Source organism: Strix aluco, chromosome 8, assembly GCF_031877795.1.
Source record: "Strix aluco isolate bStrAlu1 chromosome 8, bStrAlu1.hap1, whole genome shotgun sequence".
Taxonomy (NCBI): domain Eukaryota; kingdom Metazoa; phylum Chordata; class Aves; order Strigiformes; family Strigidae; genus Strix; species Strix aluco.
This window is the reverse complement of record NC_133938.1, coordinates 17,435,326-17,452,383: the sequence shown is the minus strand read 5'-3', so window position 1 is coordinate 17,452,383 and position 17,058 is coordinate 17,435,326. Positions and strand designations below refer to the sequence as shown.

Here is a 17,058-nt window from a genome sequence, read left to right as displayed (position 1 = left end):
AGCTGACCCCTTTTTGTATGTGGGAAATCAAGGTATCTTCAACAGAAAAGCCAATGGTGCAATTTGACAGTAACACACTGCCTAAATCTAGAATTAATCTGTTGAGTACTTCAGCAAAGCTGACTTAGTGTAAAGCTAACACAAGAGAGGAATTAGTCCTGGCATCTATACACAAAACTGTGAATATTTGCAAAGAAAAACCGGAAACTTGAAAGGAAGCATTCTAGTTTTTTCTATGGCACTTGCTCTTTTTAATGTAAATAGAAACTTTGTATCCTGCAGTGCGCAGCATTCTGCTGTAAGACTTGGCTTTTTACAAAGGGAAAACTTTCGACATTCATATATAGTCTTTATCTAGTATAATCTCATAAAATCTTCCATGATATCAGGCAATTATAACATTCAAGGCTCAGAGTCTAAATACGCTCTAGTGGTGCTGTTGGATTTGTTTATATAGTATTGTTCTGTTGCAAGTAGAGTACAACACTGCCACAGCTTTGTAGGCACAAAGATGAGTTCTGCTAAGCCTGTGTAAGTCTCTGCTCTTTAGCCCAAAAAACTGAAGGTCAGTTCAAAGCTGCTTGTTGAGGGAAACTAATCCTGCAAACAGTACATTCGCTGGCCATTATTTCCAAATCCAAACTATCTTATAGTCATGAAATGGAAAGTTTATGGGGAAAACAAATGCTGCATTTATTACTGTGATGCAACATTCATAAAATATATTTCATTGGGGGGGAGTTTACACAGGGGGTAATGAGATTTTTCCTTTATACATTATTTATAACTGCTTAATCCAGGTGCTGTAGGTTATTTTTTTATCCCTCAGTTTCGCAGCTACAAAACACTTCAGTATTTCTAATTTATTTCTGCTTACAATACAGATGTTCTCAATTGTGTCTCTAACTACATTTCAACTGTTATGATCGCTTTTATTTGTTTGTGTCACTGTACACTTAGAGGTTGAATATGCAGTACACAATAGTCGGGTTCCAAGCAGCCTGTAAAAAGCCTCTGGTGATTTAGTTACCAACAAATTAAACTATGCCTAACAGTAATATCTTTATCATTAGTGGTTTTAATCTTCAGATGATTTTGCTGCAGTTTATATTGCTCTGTGCATGGGTTCTTATATCTTCACATAAAGGTTTCATCCTTTTAAACAGCATTTTTCAAGATGACCATTTGGAAACAACATTTGGAGGAACATTTGGGTTGCATCCTCTAACTAAATTTCCAAGCTGTTGGTAACGGACTAAAGAAAATGTGGTCTGCACTGAATACTAAAGAGCTGCAAATGTAAGATCCTTGAAGGTTATGTGTAAATATTGACATTTTTATTTTATTTTGCATACAAAAATGAACTTGCAATGTTGCTTATCTGATCGTACAGCAATGACCGCATCTGCATCATCTGAGATCTATTCCTCACACTTCTGACTTTCATAGATCTTCCAGAGTTTTCCCATTGAGGATGTTATTGATGTCCCTGATTAGGCAACAGATATCTGGGGATTGAGTGTCCATATAGGAACATGTCAACCAAGAGGCAACAAATGGAAACAGAGGAAAAAAAAATCCTTTCATCTTCAAAGGCCATGTTATATGTGCAGATATGGGTCCCAATAAAACCATTAAGGTCCTTTCCTGAGACGTGTAATGGGACTTTAGGGCATTCAGCATCCAGCAAAACAAGGTCTTTGGTTCATCCTAGAGGAAGCACAGAAAAATAGCTGTAACATTACATATACCCCAGCTGTTCTTTGCACTTAGCCATACTGCCCTTTCCCCTTGAGTGTGAGTCTGTTGCCATTTCTTTTTCCACAGAAACCTTTAGGTCTGCATATTTACATGCCTTTTTCTCCTAAAACATTGAAAAAGACTTCAATGTGCAGATAATAAAGCTTGCAGTTCTTCATGGCTGTTGTTTATGCATTTATATGTTAAGTACTAAATGCATTTGTATGTTAAGTACTAAGATGGTCACTGTACAGTTTGTAATTCCAAGGCATGAAACATGAGGACCCCACAGCATTCCGCTTAAATCTGATCAGAAAGCAATGAGGTCTTGGCTGTTCACACTAGAGATCTGGGTAACTGCTTCATGAATGTCACTACAGTCACCGAAAATCCCCAGTAATGATTCGAGAACACATTAGTTCTCTCCCTGGGCAGTCTAACCTGAATACCAAGGCTATCAGAAATTTTTCTAAAAGTATCTGCTTCCCCTTTTTAATACTCCTAGTTCCTTCATGAAACCCTGGCATGCTGTTTGCATCAGCTGGCTGCCTCTTGTGCTCCTCTGAGGGTGTCTCAAAGATTTTTTAAAATTTTTTTTTTTATTTCCACATGTGAGAGAAGGATTTAATAAACTGCAGAATCATAAATTTCATTGAGGGAGAAGGAGGAAGAACAGTAACTTCTTTGTGCTATGTGGAGACTATGTAATTTACATAAATATTGCCTGTCTCTTTAGCAGATAGGGTAATTGAAAGTGACCGGCATGGCTCTTATTTGGTCATCCTCCTTGTTCTTGTATAAACTTCATTTAATATAGTCATCTTTTTACTTATTTGCCAGAGAGTTTCTGACCCTCCCAGTCCCCTGTTTTTATTGGATACAGCAGTGAGCCTTACCAAGAGGTGCAGGGCTGTTCCTACAGAGCTACTTTGCCCAAATTAGAGAATATGTCCCTGGTTCACTTTTCTTGAAGAAAGCCAGGCATCAATGTACTGGGGCCAGCACGCTTTTGGCAGCTCATGCAAAGTATGGAGAACACATGTAATTTGTCTTTTTTAATTTATTCTTTTCTGCCCTGCAATAGAGTAAGCAGCCTTATCCTGTATTACTTAAAGCTTCTGAGAAGGCTCCCTCTGTGCTTCCAGAATAGTCCCGTAGTGACAGTGTAGCACTGTGGAAATAAAAGACAAGAGACATATGCAAATGATGAAGTCGGCTTCTGAAAGGGATGAACCCATTTCCCTTGCCAGCACGACATGACTAAGGGCGATCTTGTGGTGGCTGGTGGATACATGTGTCTAGATCCAGTTTATGGCTTCTAGCTGGACTCGTTGAATGCCTGCATTGCAGAACTGACAGGGCTGTGTCCCATGCAGCCAGCCAAGGGACAGCGGTAGATTATTAACCTCGATGATCATCTAGTCAAATGGGCTTAGAAAATTAATTCCCCCTGCTTCTCCATTTGTGGGGAGGAAAAAAAAAAAAAAGTGGAGAGTGGAAAATTCTGCAAGGACTAAGGAAAGGCTTTAAAAGGAGCAATAAAGACTCAAGCTTTTGGAAGAATCAGCAGCTTTGGACACAAGAGAGGATCAGGCCAGAATGCTTTATAGCAGAAAGGTTCCACTTAATGGTGGGACTAACTAAGGTCAAAGAAAGCTGATGGGATGGAAGGGAGGTTCAACAATTAAGCGGAGAGCTCTGAATTGCAGGCAAAAAAGGATGGACATCTTAGAGGAACCTGATGTTACCCAAAATGTTGCTGTGAATTTGGAAAATGAGTGTAGAATTTACTGGCTTTGCATTGACCTGTGTGTCTCTGTGCTATCTAAGCGCAATTTAGTTTAGGGGGCAGAGTGCAACTAAGCTGCATACTATCATACTGCAGGAGAGATAACAAGCAAAGATTCTCCACCCAGTAAATACACCAGAAGGGCCTGGAGCAGAAACAGTGCTGCTGCCTACCTATATCTAATAGAAGCTTAAAAAGTCACTTGATTTACTGGGACCTCCTTTGAGGGCTTGCATTTCAAGAAATACAGTCCAGCTGGAGAAAAGAGCAAAAAGAATAATCAGAGGTCTAAAAACAATTGATGTGTGAGGAATGATCTGGCATTGTCTAACCTAAACAAGAGCAGTCTTAAAGAAGATAATGTAGGTTTTCAACTGCATGAGAAACACTGCTCCAATGAAAAGGAGAGTAATTCTTTCTTATGTTCCTGGGGGAAAGCAAGTACCAATAAGCTTCAATTGCAATAAGAAAGATGTCAGTTAATTATTAAGAAATACTTGATATTCTGTTAGGAATCTGGTGGCCTACTGCAGTATGGGGTAGGGTCTTTGTCACTGGACATATTTATGAATAGGCTAGGCAACATCTGAAAGTAATGACAAAGACATAGTAGGGCCTGCATTGACCTTGTGAGCCTGATCAACAACAGACTGGTCAACTGAAACCCAGTGACCACCGAGTGAGTAAAGTCTAGCAAGAGACAAATGGATTTGTGTTACTTCTGTAGCTGGGACCCCAGGATGAGGTAGGAGGTGGTAAATCCCTTGTGCATTTTGACAGTGGGAATCTCCCTCAACTTTGAAAGCAGATTTTTGTCAACTCAAAACACTTTTCCCTTGCCAAACTCATACACTACCTTCATCTTATCTAGAGAAAGCCTCAGCCAACTGGCTTTCATCCATGTCTTATCTCTGCCAGACACAAGGAAGCTGTAACATATGGCTTCAATGAAAAGGAGACGTAGAGCTTGGTGTCATCAGGATATTGATGACATTGTAGCCTATGCCATTTCACAATATCCTCTAGTGGTTTCATATGGGTTTTGAATAAAAAGGGTAACAGCAGTGAACCCTTTGGTACTTTAAGCTGCAAGGCCTGGGAGAGAAAAAACATTTATCTATGCTTCTGGGATCTTCTTGACAGAGATTGTCAGAACACTTCAAAGACTTTCTTCTCTCGTCAGCCATTTTGCCATAGCAGAGATGTGAAACAGCAAACAGGAAGCAGACATCATGTCTGGACTTTGGTCTGACTCAGATGGAGTGTCAAAGCACAGGGAGAATTAATAATATTAAGTTAAATAATATATTAAAGAATGTATGTGTATGTATGTGGATCTGTATGAAGTCATGTAACCATATCGTGACAGAAATTTCCCACTTCTCCCATAAAATTGCTAACATCACTAATCAGAACATATAATCTGACTATTCATTGGAAGAATAAATTTATATGTAGTCTAGGAATTTTAGTCCTGAGAGCTGTAGAGTGAGAATGTTCTGCGCAGCTGTTCATCTGCAGAGGGCTCGCAATGAGACCTGCCCTAATAGATCAGGGGAACAAACAGGTAATCGCTTAGTTGGTTTAATCAACCAGTGAAAGTAACAGGTGAAATGATGTGACCCCTGTGTGAAAAAGGGAGGGTAGAACCCATGATAAAGACACAGAATGGGGGAAGAAGATATAAAATCTCACTTCAGTATTAACAATTACTCTGTAGGCAGACGTGTTTTTTCCCCCAGGCTTACGTCCATCTGGAGCTCCAACCTGCACCGTGCCAAACAAAATTTAGCTTAAATGCCCAGCCATTTTTTGGAGTGTATCATTGGTATACATCTTTGGTTGGTATACAGATTTGCTAATAGTGATTTACATGGTATCTAGTTTGAAAAGTCTTTGCTTCTTATTTAAAAAATACATCATTGTATTGTTCATGTTCTTTCTTTTCTGCCATCAGTGATGAGAAAACTGCATTGAAATGACTATATATGCCTGTCACATGCCTCAGCTGTAATAACAGAAGTAAAATAAGTAATCCAGAATCTGGTTAGCTCACCTTCCTCAGCCACTTCAACATAACCACAGGGAGGATGTCCTGGAGGCCCCAGATGCACCACTGGAAGACTTTTCAAAATAAAGCCCTATTAGTAAGGCCATTTGATGTTTCACCCCTGCTGTGATATTTGGTGGACAAGACATAAACCATTCCAGTGAGATGTTCAGGCCTGAAAAATGGTGCATTTTGCACCAAAAACATGGGGGCTGACAGGTGCCTAAGCAGAGGAGGAGCTGGGTGAGTGAGGTGTTGAAGTTGGCCCACCACTACCATCCCACCAACGTGACAGAGAGAAAGGGGGTTCTATGTACAGGAATTGATGCAGGATAGGAGTGAAGCAAATTAGTGAAATCCATCTTGTTTTCTCACAACACAAATGCCAGCTGAGCTGGAGTGATGCTGTGCAGTAGATTGCAATGAAAACATGCAGCTTGTGATAAGCTGACAGGAGCTGGACTGAGCATAAATAGCTTACAAACATCAGTGGGTAAAGGCAGAGTTTTTGCTTTTGTGTTTTAAAAAGACATTTTTACTATGCTTTGCTTTTCAGAATATAACACATTGTGTTAATGCCAGCAGCTATATTTATAACACCTTACACTTCCCATGTGTCAATTTTCTGTCCTTCTATATGTATGTTCTCAGTTTTTTGAGCTATAGACCCATTATAATTATTGTTAGAACTTTGTGACCAAGGAGATTAGACTTTCTCAGCATGACTAACTGCTTTCTCAAGATGTCCTGGCTACAGTGGAGTGACTGTGCTGACATTTGCACAGATGGGCAGATGGTGCCTGGGACATGTCTGGTTGCAGTGCAGACCTGAAGATCCTAGTTGAGGAAGCCGAGCCACTGTGTTTTGGCCTGATTTATAAGCAAACTGCTTCTCAGCAAATGTAGCCTGTGTTATCATTTCTGCTAGATGTAATGGAAAAAAATAGTTAGCCATAGGATAACAAGCCCACAGCTAAAACGTATGTTTTGGCCAAAGGCCATAATGATTTATGTCAGATATCCGTGTGTGTTTGTTCCATACCAACCAAAACCATCTAAACTCCTTGGAAAATATTGAAGAGGGCAAACATCCACAAGTCTGATTGACTATGGGAGGTTATAAGATATATCACAATTGATAAATTGATAAATTGTGCTTGCAAACCATGCAATATGAGAACAAAAGTTGAAATGGTGTCACTGGGAAATGGTCTTCTAAAGATGGAATCTGAATTTTTCTCCTTAGAGTCAATTGTAAATGTGGAATAGTTCCCTTGCTCTCAAGAGAGAGATTTTGCATTGAGGCTACCTGTGGGAGTCAGTAGATATTGTCGTGTGCACTGAGAAATACAATCCTTCAGATAGAAGGAGAGGGAGAGTAGGCATCATGCTTTGGAGTACTTGGGACCACAGATTGATTCAGTGAAATCCAATCATTTCCTAATTCCAATTCTAAGAACAAATCACATCATTTTCTACAGATAACTGTCTAATGTCCACTAACTGCTGAGAAGAACTTTCTGTCCTACTTTGTGATTGACAGCTAACTAATTAGAGTGGTTTTCAGCTGGGGGAGTTGTCATGGTCTGGCCTGCTGCATCTAGGTGCCAGGACCCTTGTCATACTCTCTGCAGCTCTGCTACTGACTTCCTGCTGTGGACTTCGTGTTTAACTTCTATTACTTCACTTTAACCTATTTGGGAAAAACTCATCGATGTAACACTGTTTTAGAAGTGACTTTTCATGGATACAGCTAATGGAATTTATGCAAGTAAAATGCTATTCCAGAAGTCCTCTGATAAGCCATACAGACTGGAAAATTACTGATTTAGGACATAAGTGGGTAAGACGGCAGATTTCCTCACGTTTTTGAAACTGGTTTATGCATATACTGCTTTTTTATCTTCAGTCCAGATCATTACAGAAGCCTTCAGCAAATATAGGTCTCTGTTTTAAGCACCAACATCATAACAGTTTTTACATTCTTACTCTGCTCTGCACTCACGTAGTCCTGGAATTGCTCCATGGACTTCAAGGGTCAAGGCAATACTGCAATTACATAGAATTAGAATTCTTTTTCTTTTGCAAAAAGATTTGATTATGTAGCAAAACAAATGGACCAAGGCCAGCTGTGGCATAAACAGTGGTTTTACTTCTCAAGCCAAATCCTTAAGGTTCTAAAAAACCCTTTTTTGATCACATGGGATCCACCCAAGGGTACTAAAGAAGCTGGCAGAAGTGCTCACCAAGCCACTTTCAATGATTTATCAGCAGTCCTGGCTAGCTGGGGAGGTCCCAGTTGACTGGAAGTTAGCAAATGTGACACCCATCTACAAGAAGGGCCAGAAGGAGAATCCAGGGAACTACAGGCCTGTCAGTCTGCCCTCAATGCTGGGGAAAGTTATGGAGCAGATCATCTTGAGTGCCATTATGCAGCATGTACAGGACAACCAGGTGATCAGGCCCAGTCAGCATGGCTTTATGAAAGGCAGGTCCTGCTTGACTAACCTGATTTCCTTCTGTTAAAAGGTGACCCACTTAGTGGATGAGGGAAAGGCTGCAGATGTAGTCTATCTAGACTTTAGTAAAGCCCTTGACACCATTTCCCATGGCATTCTCCTGGAGAAAGTGCCTGCTCATGGCTTGGATGGGTGTACTGCTCACTGGGTAAAAAACTGCCTGGATGGCCGAGCACAAAGAATGGTGGTGAATGGAATTAAATCCAGTTGATGGCCGATCACAAGTGGGGTCCCTGAGGACTCAGTACTGGGGCCAGTTCTGTTTAATATCTTTATCAATGATCTGGACAAGGGGATCAAGTGCACCCTCACTCAGTTTGCAGATGACACTGAGTTGGGCAGGAGGGTTGATGTGCTTGAGGGTAGGAGAGCTCTACGAGGGGATCTGGACAGGCTGGATTGATGGCCCAAGGCCAACTGTATGAGGTTCAACGAGGCCAAGTGCCAAGTCCCACACTTGGGTCACAACAACCCCACACAACACTACAGACTTGGGGAAGAGTGGCTGAAAAGCTGCCTGGCGGAAAAGGACCAGGTTGGGGCTAGGCTGGGGTTGGTCGACAGCTGGCTGAATATGATCCAGCAGTGTGCCCAGGTGGCCAAGAAGGCCAATAGCATCCTGGCTTGTATCAGAAATAGTGTGGCTGGCAGGACTAGGGAAGTGATTGTCCCCCTGTACTCGGCACTGGTGAGGCCACACCTCAAATACTGTGTTCAGTTTTGGGCAGTACAGGAAAGACATTGAAGTGCTGGAGCATGTCCAAAGAAGGGCAACGAAGTTGGTGGAGGGTCTAGAGCATGAGTCTTAGGAGGAGCAGTTGAGGGAATTGGGATTGTTTAACCTGGAGAAAAGGATGCCCAGGGGAGACCTTATCACCCTCTACAACTACCTGAAAGGAGGTTGTAGCAAGGTGGGTGTTGGTCTCTTCTCCCAAGTAACAAGCAATAGGACAAGAGGAAATGGCCTCAAATTGTGCCAGGGGAAGATTAGACTGGATATTAGGAAAACTTTCTTCACGGAAGGGATTGTCAAGCATTGAAACAGGCTGCCCAGGGAAGTGGTGGAGTCACCATCCCTGGAGGTATTTAAAAGACATGTAGATGTGGTGCTTAAGGACATGGTTTAGTGGTAGACTGGGCAGTACTAGGTTAATGGTTGGACTTGGTGATCTTAAAGGTCTTTCCAACCTAAATGATTCTATAGAATCTGTAGAGGCTTAGAAAAAGGGTTGGAGTGGCAGCAATAAAAAGAGCTATTAAAGATGTTATACGTGGCACAACTATTTACTTTGTCTTGTCTTGTTAACTGCTTTTCCTACTTCATGCCCATTTCTGCAACTACTTATATGGGAGCTTGTGGTGGTGCAGTTCCCCAACCCCCTTGCTGGGCCACTTGGTGCTTGGTGTGATTCCACCCCCGTACTGAGCCACATACCAAACTAGGGCGGTACGGGTTGCAAATGGCAGTGGACCAGAGCATTAAGGCACCCCCTTGATGTGCCTGGCTCCTGCTCTCCCTATTGCTTGGGAGCGGTAATAACAATCCATCACTTCCTGACAGCCTGGTACACCTGTAGCTGGGACGTGGCTGAGGGAGGGTGATAACAGAACCTCACATCCAGCAAGTTCTGGGCCTGTGCAACTGGTGGCAAACACCAGAATATTTCATCACTCGAGCTGGAGTGGAAGAGTACCTGACAGAAGTCAGTTATCTTGGACCCTATAAATAGTGACCCTAAGGACATCCTTTGAGCTCTCCCAAATCACAGTGGGCCAGTGACCAGCATCTCCCCTGAGCTGGAACACCTTTTAGGTATCAACTCCTCGAGGTACCGTCTGCCGTCAAAGCCAACTAAGGGCTATGGCTAAGTCAACCCCCTCGAGTCTCAATTATTGCCCATTGAGGAATGCTGATGCATTGTGAATATTTACTCTAAACTTGAGAGAAGGAAATTTTAACTGTGGGCTAGCTTCTCTTTCACCCACCTCTCTACCTATCTATGTGTTTGGATATACACTGTTGTTTTCACGAGTGTGGGTACACATATTTCACTGGATCCAAATATTTTTGTCTGTCTGTGTGTTTGTATGTCTTGTGTTTATGAATATACACCTATATAGAGAGAGATTTAGGATACCTTATAGTAAGTCAGTGTGAATCTTGTAATTTTCGAATCTGTAGTTAAGTCACTATTTTAATCATAATGTATTTTACGGAATTATTTTGTAAATCCTTAAATTGGTTAATGATTAAGTGCTGCTAGTCGTTAATAAATCTTGATTTGCTGCTAAGTCATTACCATGTTAATATTTCCATCCACAACAGAGCTGAACATGGCCAAAGACTGACTATACTTACATCAAGATACGTATATAAAAGGGCATTTGAATCAATCACCACTTTACCTATAGATTTCAGTTTACATCTCCAGCTAGGGCAGCTGTAAACTTCTTTGAGGTATAAAGGTAGCTGAAGCAGGTGGGTTCAATGAATTGGGTGTAGCAGCTGGGAAGAGAGTGCTGGGATCAACAGACATGTGCTGGTTCTTGTGGTGAGGCCAGAAAAGCTTTCTCAGTGTTGCCTTGTGCTGTAGAGACATATCTTGTTAACAAGGAATGAATGTCCAAGTCTTCCAACACACACTTCTGTAATGTAACACCTAACAGGTGGGATTGCTGTGCCTGCAACCAGGCTTTCTTGTTCTGTGACTTTCTGGGATCAGCAAGTACCTGTACGATGCCTGGGGAGCAAATTCTCAGCTGTTGCAGCTCCACCTTTGCAGGTTGCTGTCATTTGGAACTGCAGAGGAGTCCCAGCTCTTTCCAGATCTGGAAGTAATGACTAGGAACTGCCCTAAACCTCACCTCGTCACATGTCACTGCACTGGTGTGTGCCAAGAGGTAAAGTAAGTAACACAGAGGGCATCTGGAAAGAGAGGAGACAGGAGGAACTCAATTTGGCAGATGCTGGAGCACAGCAGGTTTTCAGCAGTTTATTTTGGAAGTAATTGTTTGCTAAATAACCATCCTTTAACTGCAGCAGAGTATCACCAGTTTCAGTAATATTTTATTATTATTATTAAAGACAAAAGTGTACAACAGTTATAGGAGCATGGTGGTGCTCCTAACTAAGAGTCACTGTTCATTAACCATTCAGACACTGTGATTTTAGAAGGGCTGGGCTTTTAAGTTGTTTTTTCCTAATTCTTGTTCTCAAACACACCCATTTTAATTACCAAGAGATTAAACTGCAGGAATAAGAGTAGTGTTATCTGGTTTGTGCATAGGCAGCCTCCATCACACTAGTGCATAATCAAAGAAAATATGATTACAGCTCTGCAAATTTGAGGCCCAATCCCGCCATCTAGTCTGTTCATCCACTGCCCACATAAATGGGTGAGTCCTCGGGTTTTGCTTAGCTGACAAGTACCATCCTGTAATAACAAAGAGGAAATCTATGCTGGGATTTAGAGCAGCTGGTTTTATTAAATCTAATAGACCAGCTGTAACCTTGGTATCAGGCAGGAATGATTCTCCTGGAATGACTGGAGCTGTACCAGTCTTACATTTCAGGACTGAGATCAGAACCAGATCCAGTCTGCTGAAAAATAAAACAGTTCTGTCACTTGCTGGTAGTGAGGAATCAGTTACCCAAATCTTAAATCTCTCTATGTCCAAACTGAATTGGTGCACTATAAATATGTTACATGGACTCCATAGGGTGCTCTTCTAAATATGCTCCACAGTGTTTGCTAATAAGGCTCTTTTTTCTTCTTCATGCAGCCTGTCCTCTAAGGGTGATAGATGTTTCTGCACTAGCATTTTGTTTCATTCCTATTAAAACCATTTTAAGTTCCAGGAAGAATTTTGATCTTTTTGTCTTACAAAACTATTATAAATATTCACAAGTTCAAGGTCATGCTGTCTGTAACAACATACCTTTAAATCCAAATATTTGAGGTGGGATTTATGAGAGGGAGGGGTTAAGTTTACAGCAGGGTTTCCCAAAAGAGGGTAGGAAGGTGCTGTGAGGGAGAGGTGAAAAAACAAGTTATTAATTCTGCTTCCAACATGGGGACATTGTACTGAGGAGGGGAGAGGATAAATGGAAGAGTTCACGAGGGAGAGAAACACAGGGCAGAGTCATTTGCAAAGTGCTGGTTTACAGAGCTTTAAAAGGTAAATGCACTTATTTGTAGGCAGTAGACTAAGTTGTATTGTTTGGCATGAGCTGGCTCCTAGTTATACCTGACTTCACAATGTTTACAGCGTTCTCCTTAAAGCTATCAGTTTAGCGGGGGGAGGCAAGGGAAAGAAGACATCCCTATTCTAGTAGTGCTACCTCAGAAATCCCTGTACTATGTGTGAAAATGCTGTGCACTTCTTGCTTACCAAGTGGCTTAAGTTAATATAAGGGGACTCAATGTTCTAACATTAAATGCCAAGGGAGCAATACCTGAAAGGTCTGAGACTGAAGCATCGGACTACACAATTTCCTATTTACTATAGATGGTATATTTAGTAACTAATCATCCAACCTAATAATCTAAAATAGTATTTGACAAAAAGGTCAAGTGTTTAATATTAGGGCTAGGAGAGCCATAAAAATCTATAAGGAGAATGCTCTGTGGAACAGCCAGCCAGATGCAGCTCCCAGCTCTGTCATTGTATCTCTCAGTTCCTCCTTTCATTCTATAAAAATGTCACAGTCTCTTAGGCTCAAACGATTCCATACGTTTTCTGCTTCTGGAGGACGTAACTCTACAGAAAGCTCAGTTCCCGGTTGCGAAACTAAGCAATTCCATCTCTGGAAGTTTCCTCCCTTGAAGTCTTCTAGAGCTTTTCAAAAAGTGTCATGGTTTGTGGAGTAAAAAGAAGTTCCCAGGAGGATGTGGAGGACTCTGTATTTTATGGAAATCTCATTAGAATGCAGTGGAAGAGACTTTTTAAATTAAATAATTGCTTTATAAAACTTAGCAGACTTTATGTTCCAAGTCTGTTAGCCAAATGGATCTCAGCCAGAGGGGCGAGAGGGAGTGAACCAAATTGAAAGCTGGGGTAAATGGGCCCAACTTTCACACTTTTTTTTGAACGTGACTAACACATGCAGGGGCTAGAAGTAGCCACAGTGTGATACTGATTTGTAGAGCAGCATGGTCAGCTTCAGCCATGTTTCAGAACCTCATTTCCCCTATAAAACATAAAAACAACACAGAAACAGCAACTGAGACTAAATGCTGTACTCAGATCCAGACTGCAGGACACACATATCTGATTTTGTTGTTAATACTGTCCTCCCTTAGCTCCTGTCTCTCTGATACTGTTCCCACACTCTGATCTTCATAACTCCCTTCATGACTGTTGACAGTTTATTTTTTCTATCATCTTCTTATTAGCCTGCAGGGACCTCAGCTATTTTACTTCTGCCTATGGATCCCACCTCAGTTGTAGCTGTTTGAATTAACATGCCTCCTTGCTGCATCTTCTGGCTGAGGAAACTGCAAGGAGAAGTGCCCCATGACCAGCAGAACAACAGATGATCCACCCTGTAACTCGTTGCTCTGGCATTTTTTGTAAGCCAACATGGTTAATAGCAGGTTTCTCTTTTTTTTTTTTTTCTTTCCTTGGATCAGCAAATATATACTACAGGAGTGAGAGGTATTTGGAAGAAAAAATGGGTCACACCTTTTAATTCTCATGAAGGCATTATCATGTGAAGCCTTCTTACAACAACAGAGTGAGAACAAGTTAAATATTTTGTTTCAAAGGGATTATCCCTACCCATCAGGGAACAGCTGGCATAAAGCATTGATCCACCTCCCATTGCAAACATGAGCCAAACTCCCATTGATTTCATTGGTACAGAATCAAGTCCTTATTAAGACCACGACCAGCTTTGCACAACTGTCCCTGTCTGTTTCCCTTACACATAGGCCTAACCCTCTCTGTCCCTGGAGAACCCAAGCTGAGGGGTCCTGTAGTGAAACTGAAAGCATTTTAAGAGGTAAATGAGTAAAATAGTATAACTGCTTTTTCAAAATATATTCAGTTGTGGAGTATATCTCAAATGGCCCCACTAACTTTAGTCTAGGCAACTGTCTGGATATCAACTCACTAAAATGAGCCATTTCCTTCTTTTTTCTGCACTAGCATGGTTCCTCTCTAGGTGGTGTTTCATTCCTGTGTTGAGCCACTTGAAAATGATTGTTTTCTCATGGTATTTTCAAGTTTTCTGTACAGTTACACTGCAGTATATTTAGTAAAAGAGCACTAGTAAAAGAACACCAGTTACTGCAATGTGTTGGAAAACGTCACTTCCAGATCTGAGAGCAGCCACAGACTTCTTATCTCTTTCCAGAGCATTCACATCAAGGCATATATGTATGTAGAACTGTTTAGAGAACATACATTAATTAGGAAAAAACTTAGACATTAGTTAGGATCCTAATCTCTGACGTCAACAGGCTTCCTGTCACCAACATCCAGTCTCTTCGTGGTTATATTGTTTGAATACTTTTCTGCTAAAGGTTTCAGACCAGGCTGAAACTATTAGTGCCTAGGAATGGGGAAAAAAATGTAATAATAAGTGATTGGGTTAAGAGCCTTGTTGTATCTGACAGTGAAAAAACTGGGGTTGTACCCTCATATGTCATCTAAAAGTTAGTACTATGAACAAGATGTTTTCATATCCTTTCTAATACTTTGTGATATATCAAGATTTATCATGGCTATCTTAATTTTACTCAGTTAATAATGAATGATCACTGAAACATTTTGAAATAAGAAAAGCTAGATGATTCATATAACCTCTGCTGTGGAAGGTTTCAAAGTTATAAATGTGCAAAGAGAAGTAAAAGTAGCTATATCTTTTGCACAATATATAAAAGCCAAGAAATTATGTAGGAGAACTGAGAAGTTTTAATTGAATAACACAGTTTGTGATATGGTCATACTGGTTTGATTTTTTGATAATCAGATTGAGTTTCATTGTTCAGCATTTGCATGAGTTCTCAATGAAACTGTCTCTGTGGACATTTCTTTTCACTGAAAGCCACCCTTTGATGATAGTGGTGTAACGGTGTGAGTGTTGTATAACCAGATTTTTTTAACTCCTGGGGAAGGTGCTACGTAAAAAGCTGTGTTTCTTTTCCTTAATAGAACTGATAGAAGATCCAAGATGTAAAAAAAGTCCAAAGTCTTGCTCAACTGTTTATGGATAACAAGGAATCCAGAAACTTTGCTATAGCATTCCTCTTATGCACACACCCCTGATAAGTCTGCACTAAGCATAAAGGGCCAGATTCACTGCTGGAATAAAAAACACAATTTCTTTGGTGTCTGTTGAGCTTCCACTACCTGTTTAAGCAGAGACCTTGGTTACTAAAAGCTCAAATACAGAGACATGTTTTTACCCCCCCAGATTTTATAGTCAGTGCTTGGAGACTTTTTTTATCTTTGTGCCAGTGCACAGAAAGAAGTATAATATGATGCCTGACTTCTTCATAAAGCTTCAACTTTTGGAGTCTGTGAGTGGGGAATTAGGTGTCCCATTCAGGTAGATTATTCTATAATAATAATTGTCATTCCTATTGCATCACTTTCACAAGTGTGTAAGGCTCATGACTGTGGAAGACTGGACCTGCTGGACCACTGTTCTGGACCAGTATTGCAGCTCCTGTGCTTTTGTATTGCTAGAGCTACTTCTTTTGAACTTTTTGGCTAGCTAAAAAGTTGAGATATTCTAAGTTATTCTAATTACGAGGAGAAATTGTTGGTGAGACTCATGTACTACTTTTATGTAACTATTTAAGAAAAAAAGGACAAAGATCTGTTTTTCTGACCACAGGGCAAGTCAGCAAAATAGAATAGAAGAATTTTATCCCACTGCCTGTGAGACCTCTTTCAGTCAGAGCCCATTCCTTATACTCACCCTTGGCCTCTTGTAGGGATGCCCTGTCTGCATGTCCTGCCTTCTTTCTTCATTTCTTCTTCCCACCCAGCTCTGGTGGTCTCTCAGTGCAATACTCAGAAGATACACTTCTCTCATAGTTCAAGTCTCTGATCAGACTGGCCTTGCCTTTGCTGTGTGCTATATGACATGTGCCTGCACTTCACTTTGAAGGCTGAGTATCCTCACAGAGGAGTTGAGTTGCTCCTTCCCAGCTAGCTCAACTAAAGGGCAGTGACTACAACCACCAGCTCTGGCAACATTTCATCCATCCAGTCCTAACTCTTTTCTATCAAAATTATTCCTGTAACTCCCTGCCATCATAAAAAAACAAGCCTGAAAAGAAAAGGAATAAACATAGAGTGGTTTAGTATTGTATACTAGGAATACTTAAACTTTTAGTAAGAGGCTTCTGTCATTTCTCTATTTTTACTCACCGTGAGGAGGACAGCGTGTTCTCATCTCTGTGGAGTCACATAAATGACTTGATTAAAGTGCATGTTGCAGAGCTGAATCTGGTCATTTGGAACTTCCTTGCTGTTTTCTTAAGGTATTTGTATGATAGATGAAGAAAAAAAAAGTCCTGTGCTTAGTTCATCTTGTTATGATGTAGATATATTTTCCACACATTTGCAAATAGAGTAAAGAACAAGAGTTCTTCATCTATTTAAAGTCTTTGAAAGAAGAAAGGCAGTTTAGATTACCAGCAGCCTACAATGTGCGTGGCACAAAAATGTCAGTTTTAATGGCAAAGTTCAGGATAAAACTGTGTCAGCTAATTTAATCATTTACCATGAAATACCAGTTATCTTAATCTTACATGCACTCCTTAAGTCTGCTGCATATTTTTGTGTAATTGAATCCTGACCCTCAAAGGGAGGAAGCAAGGAATTTGCTTTTTAGTGAATAGTTCTAAATGTTCCTGTTTATAAATTGTATTTGCAGCATTGTCAGATATTTTAATACTGAGCAGCTAATATTTCTGATGAGTCTATTTTTTCTCTGTTTCATA

General features: G+C 40.7%; 1 long non-coding RNA gene across 1 annotated transcript; it reads right to left on the bottom strand.

Annotated features, from left to right (window-relative positions):
* Positions 1-1,321: 1,321 nt before the first annotated feature.
* On the bottom strand, positions 1,322-16,709 carry LOC141926838 (uncharacterized). Its single transcript, XR_012624220.1, has 2 exons — positions 16,484-16,709; positions 1,322-1,710 (listed from the first exon to the last, which is right to left on the bottom strand). It is a non-coding gene; the product is annotated as an uncharacterized LOC141926838 (long non-coding RNA).
* Between the last annotated feature and the right edge of the window lie 349 nt (positions 16,710-17,058).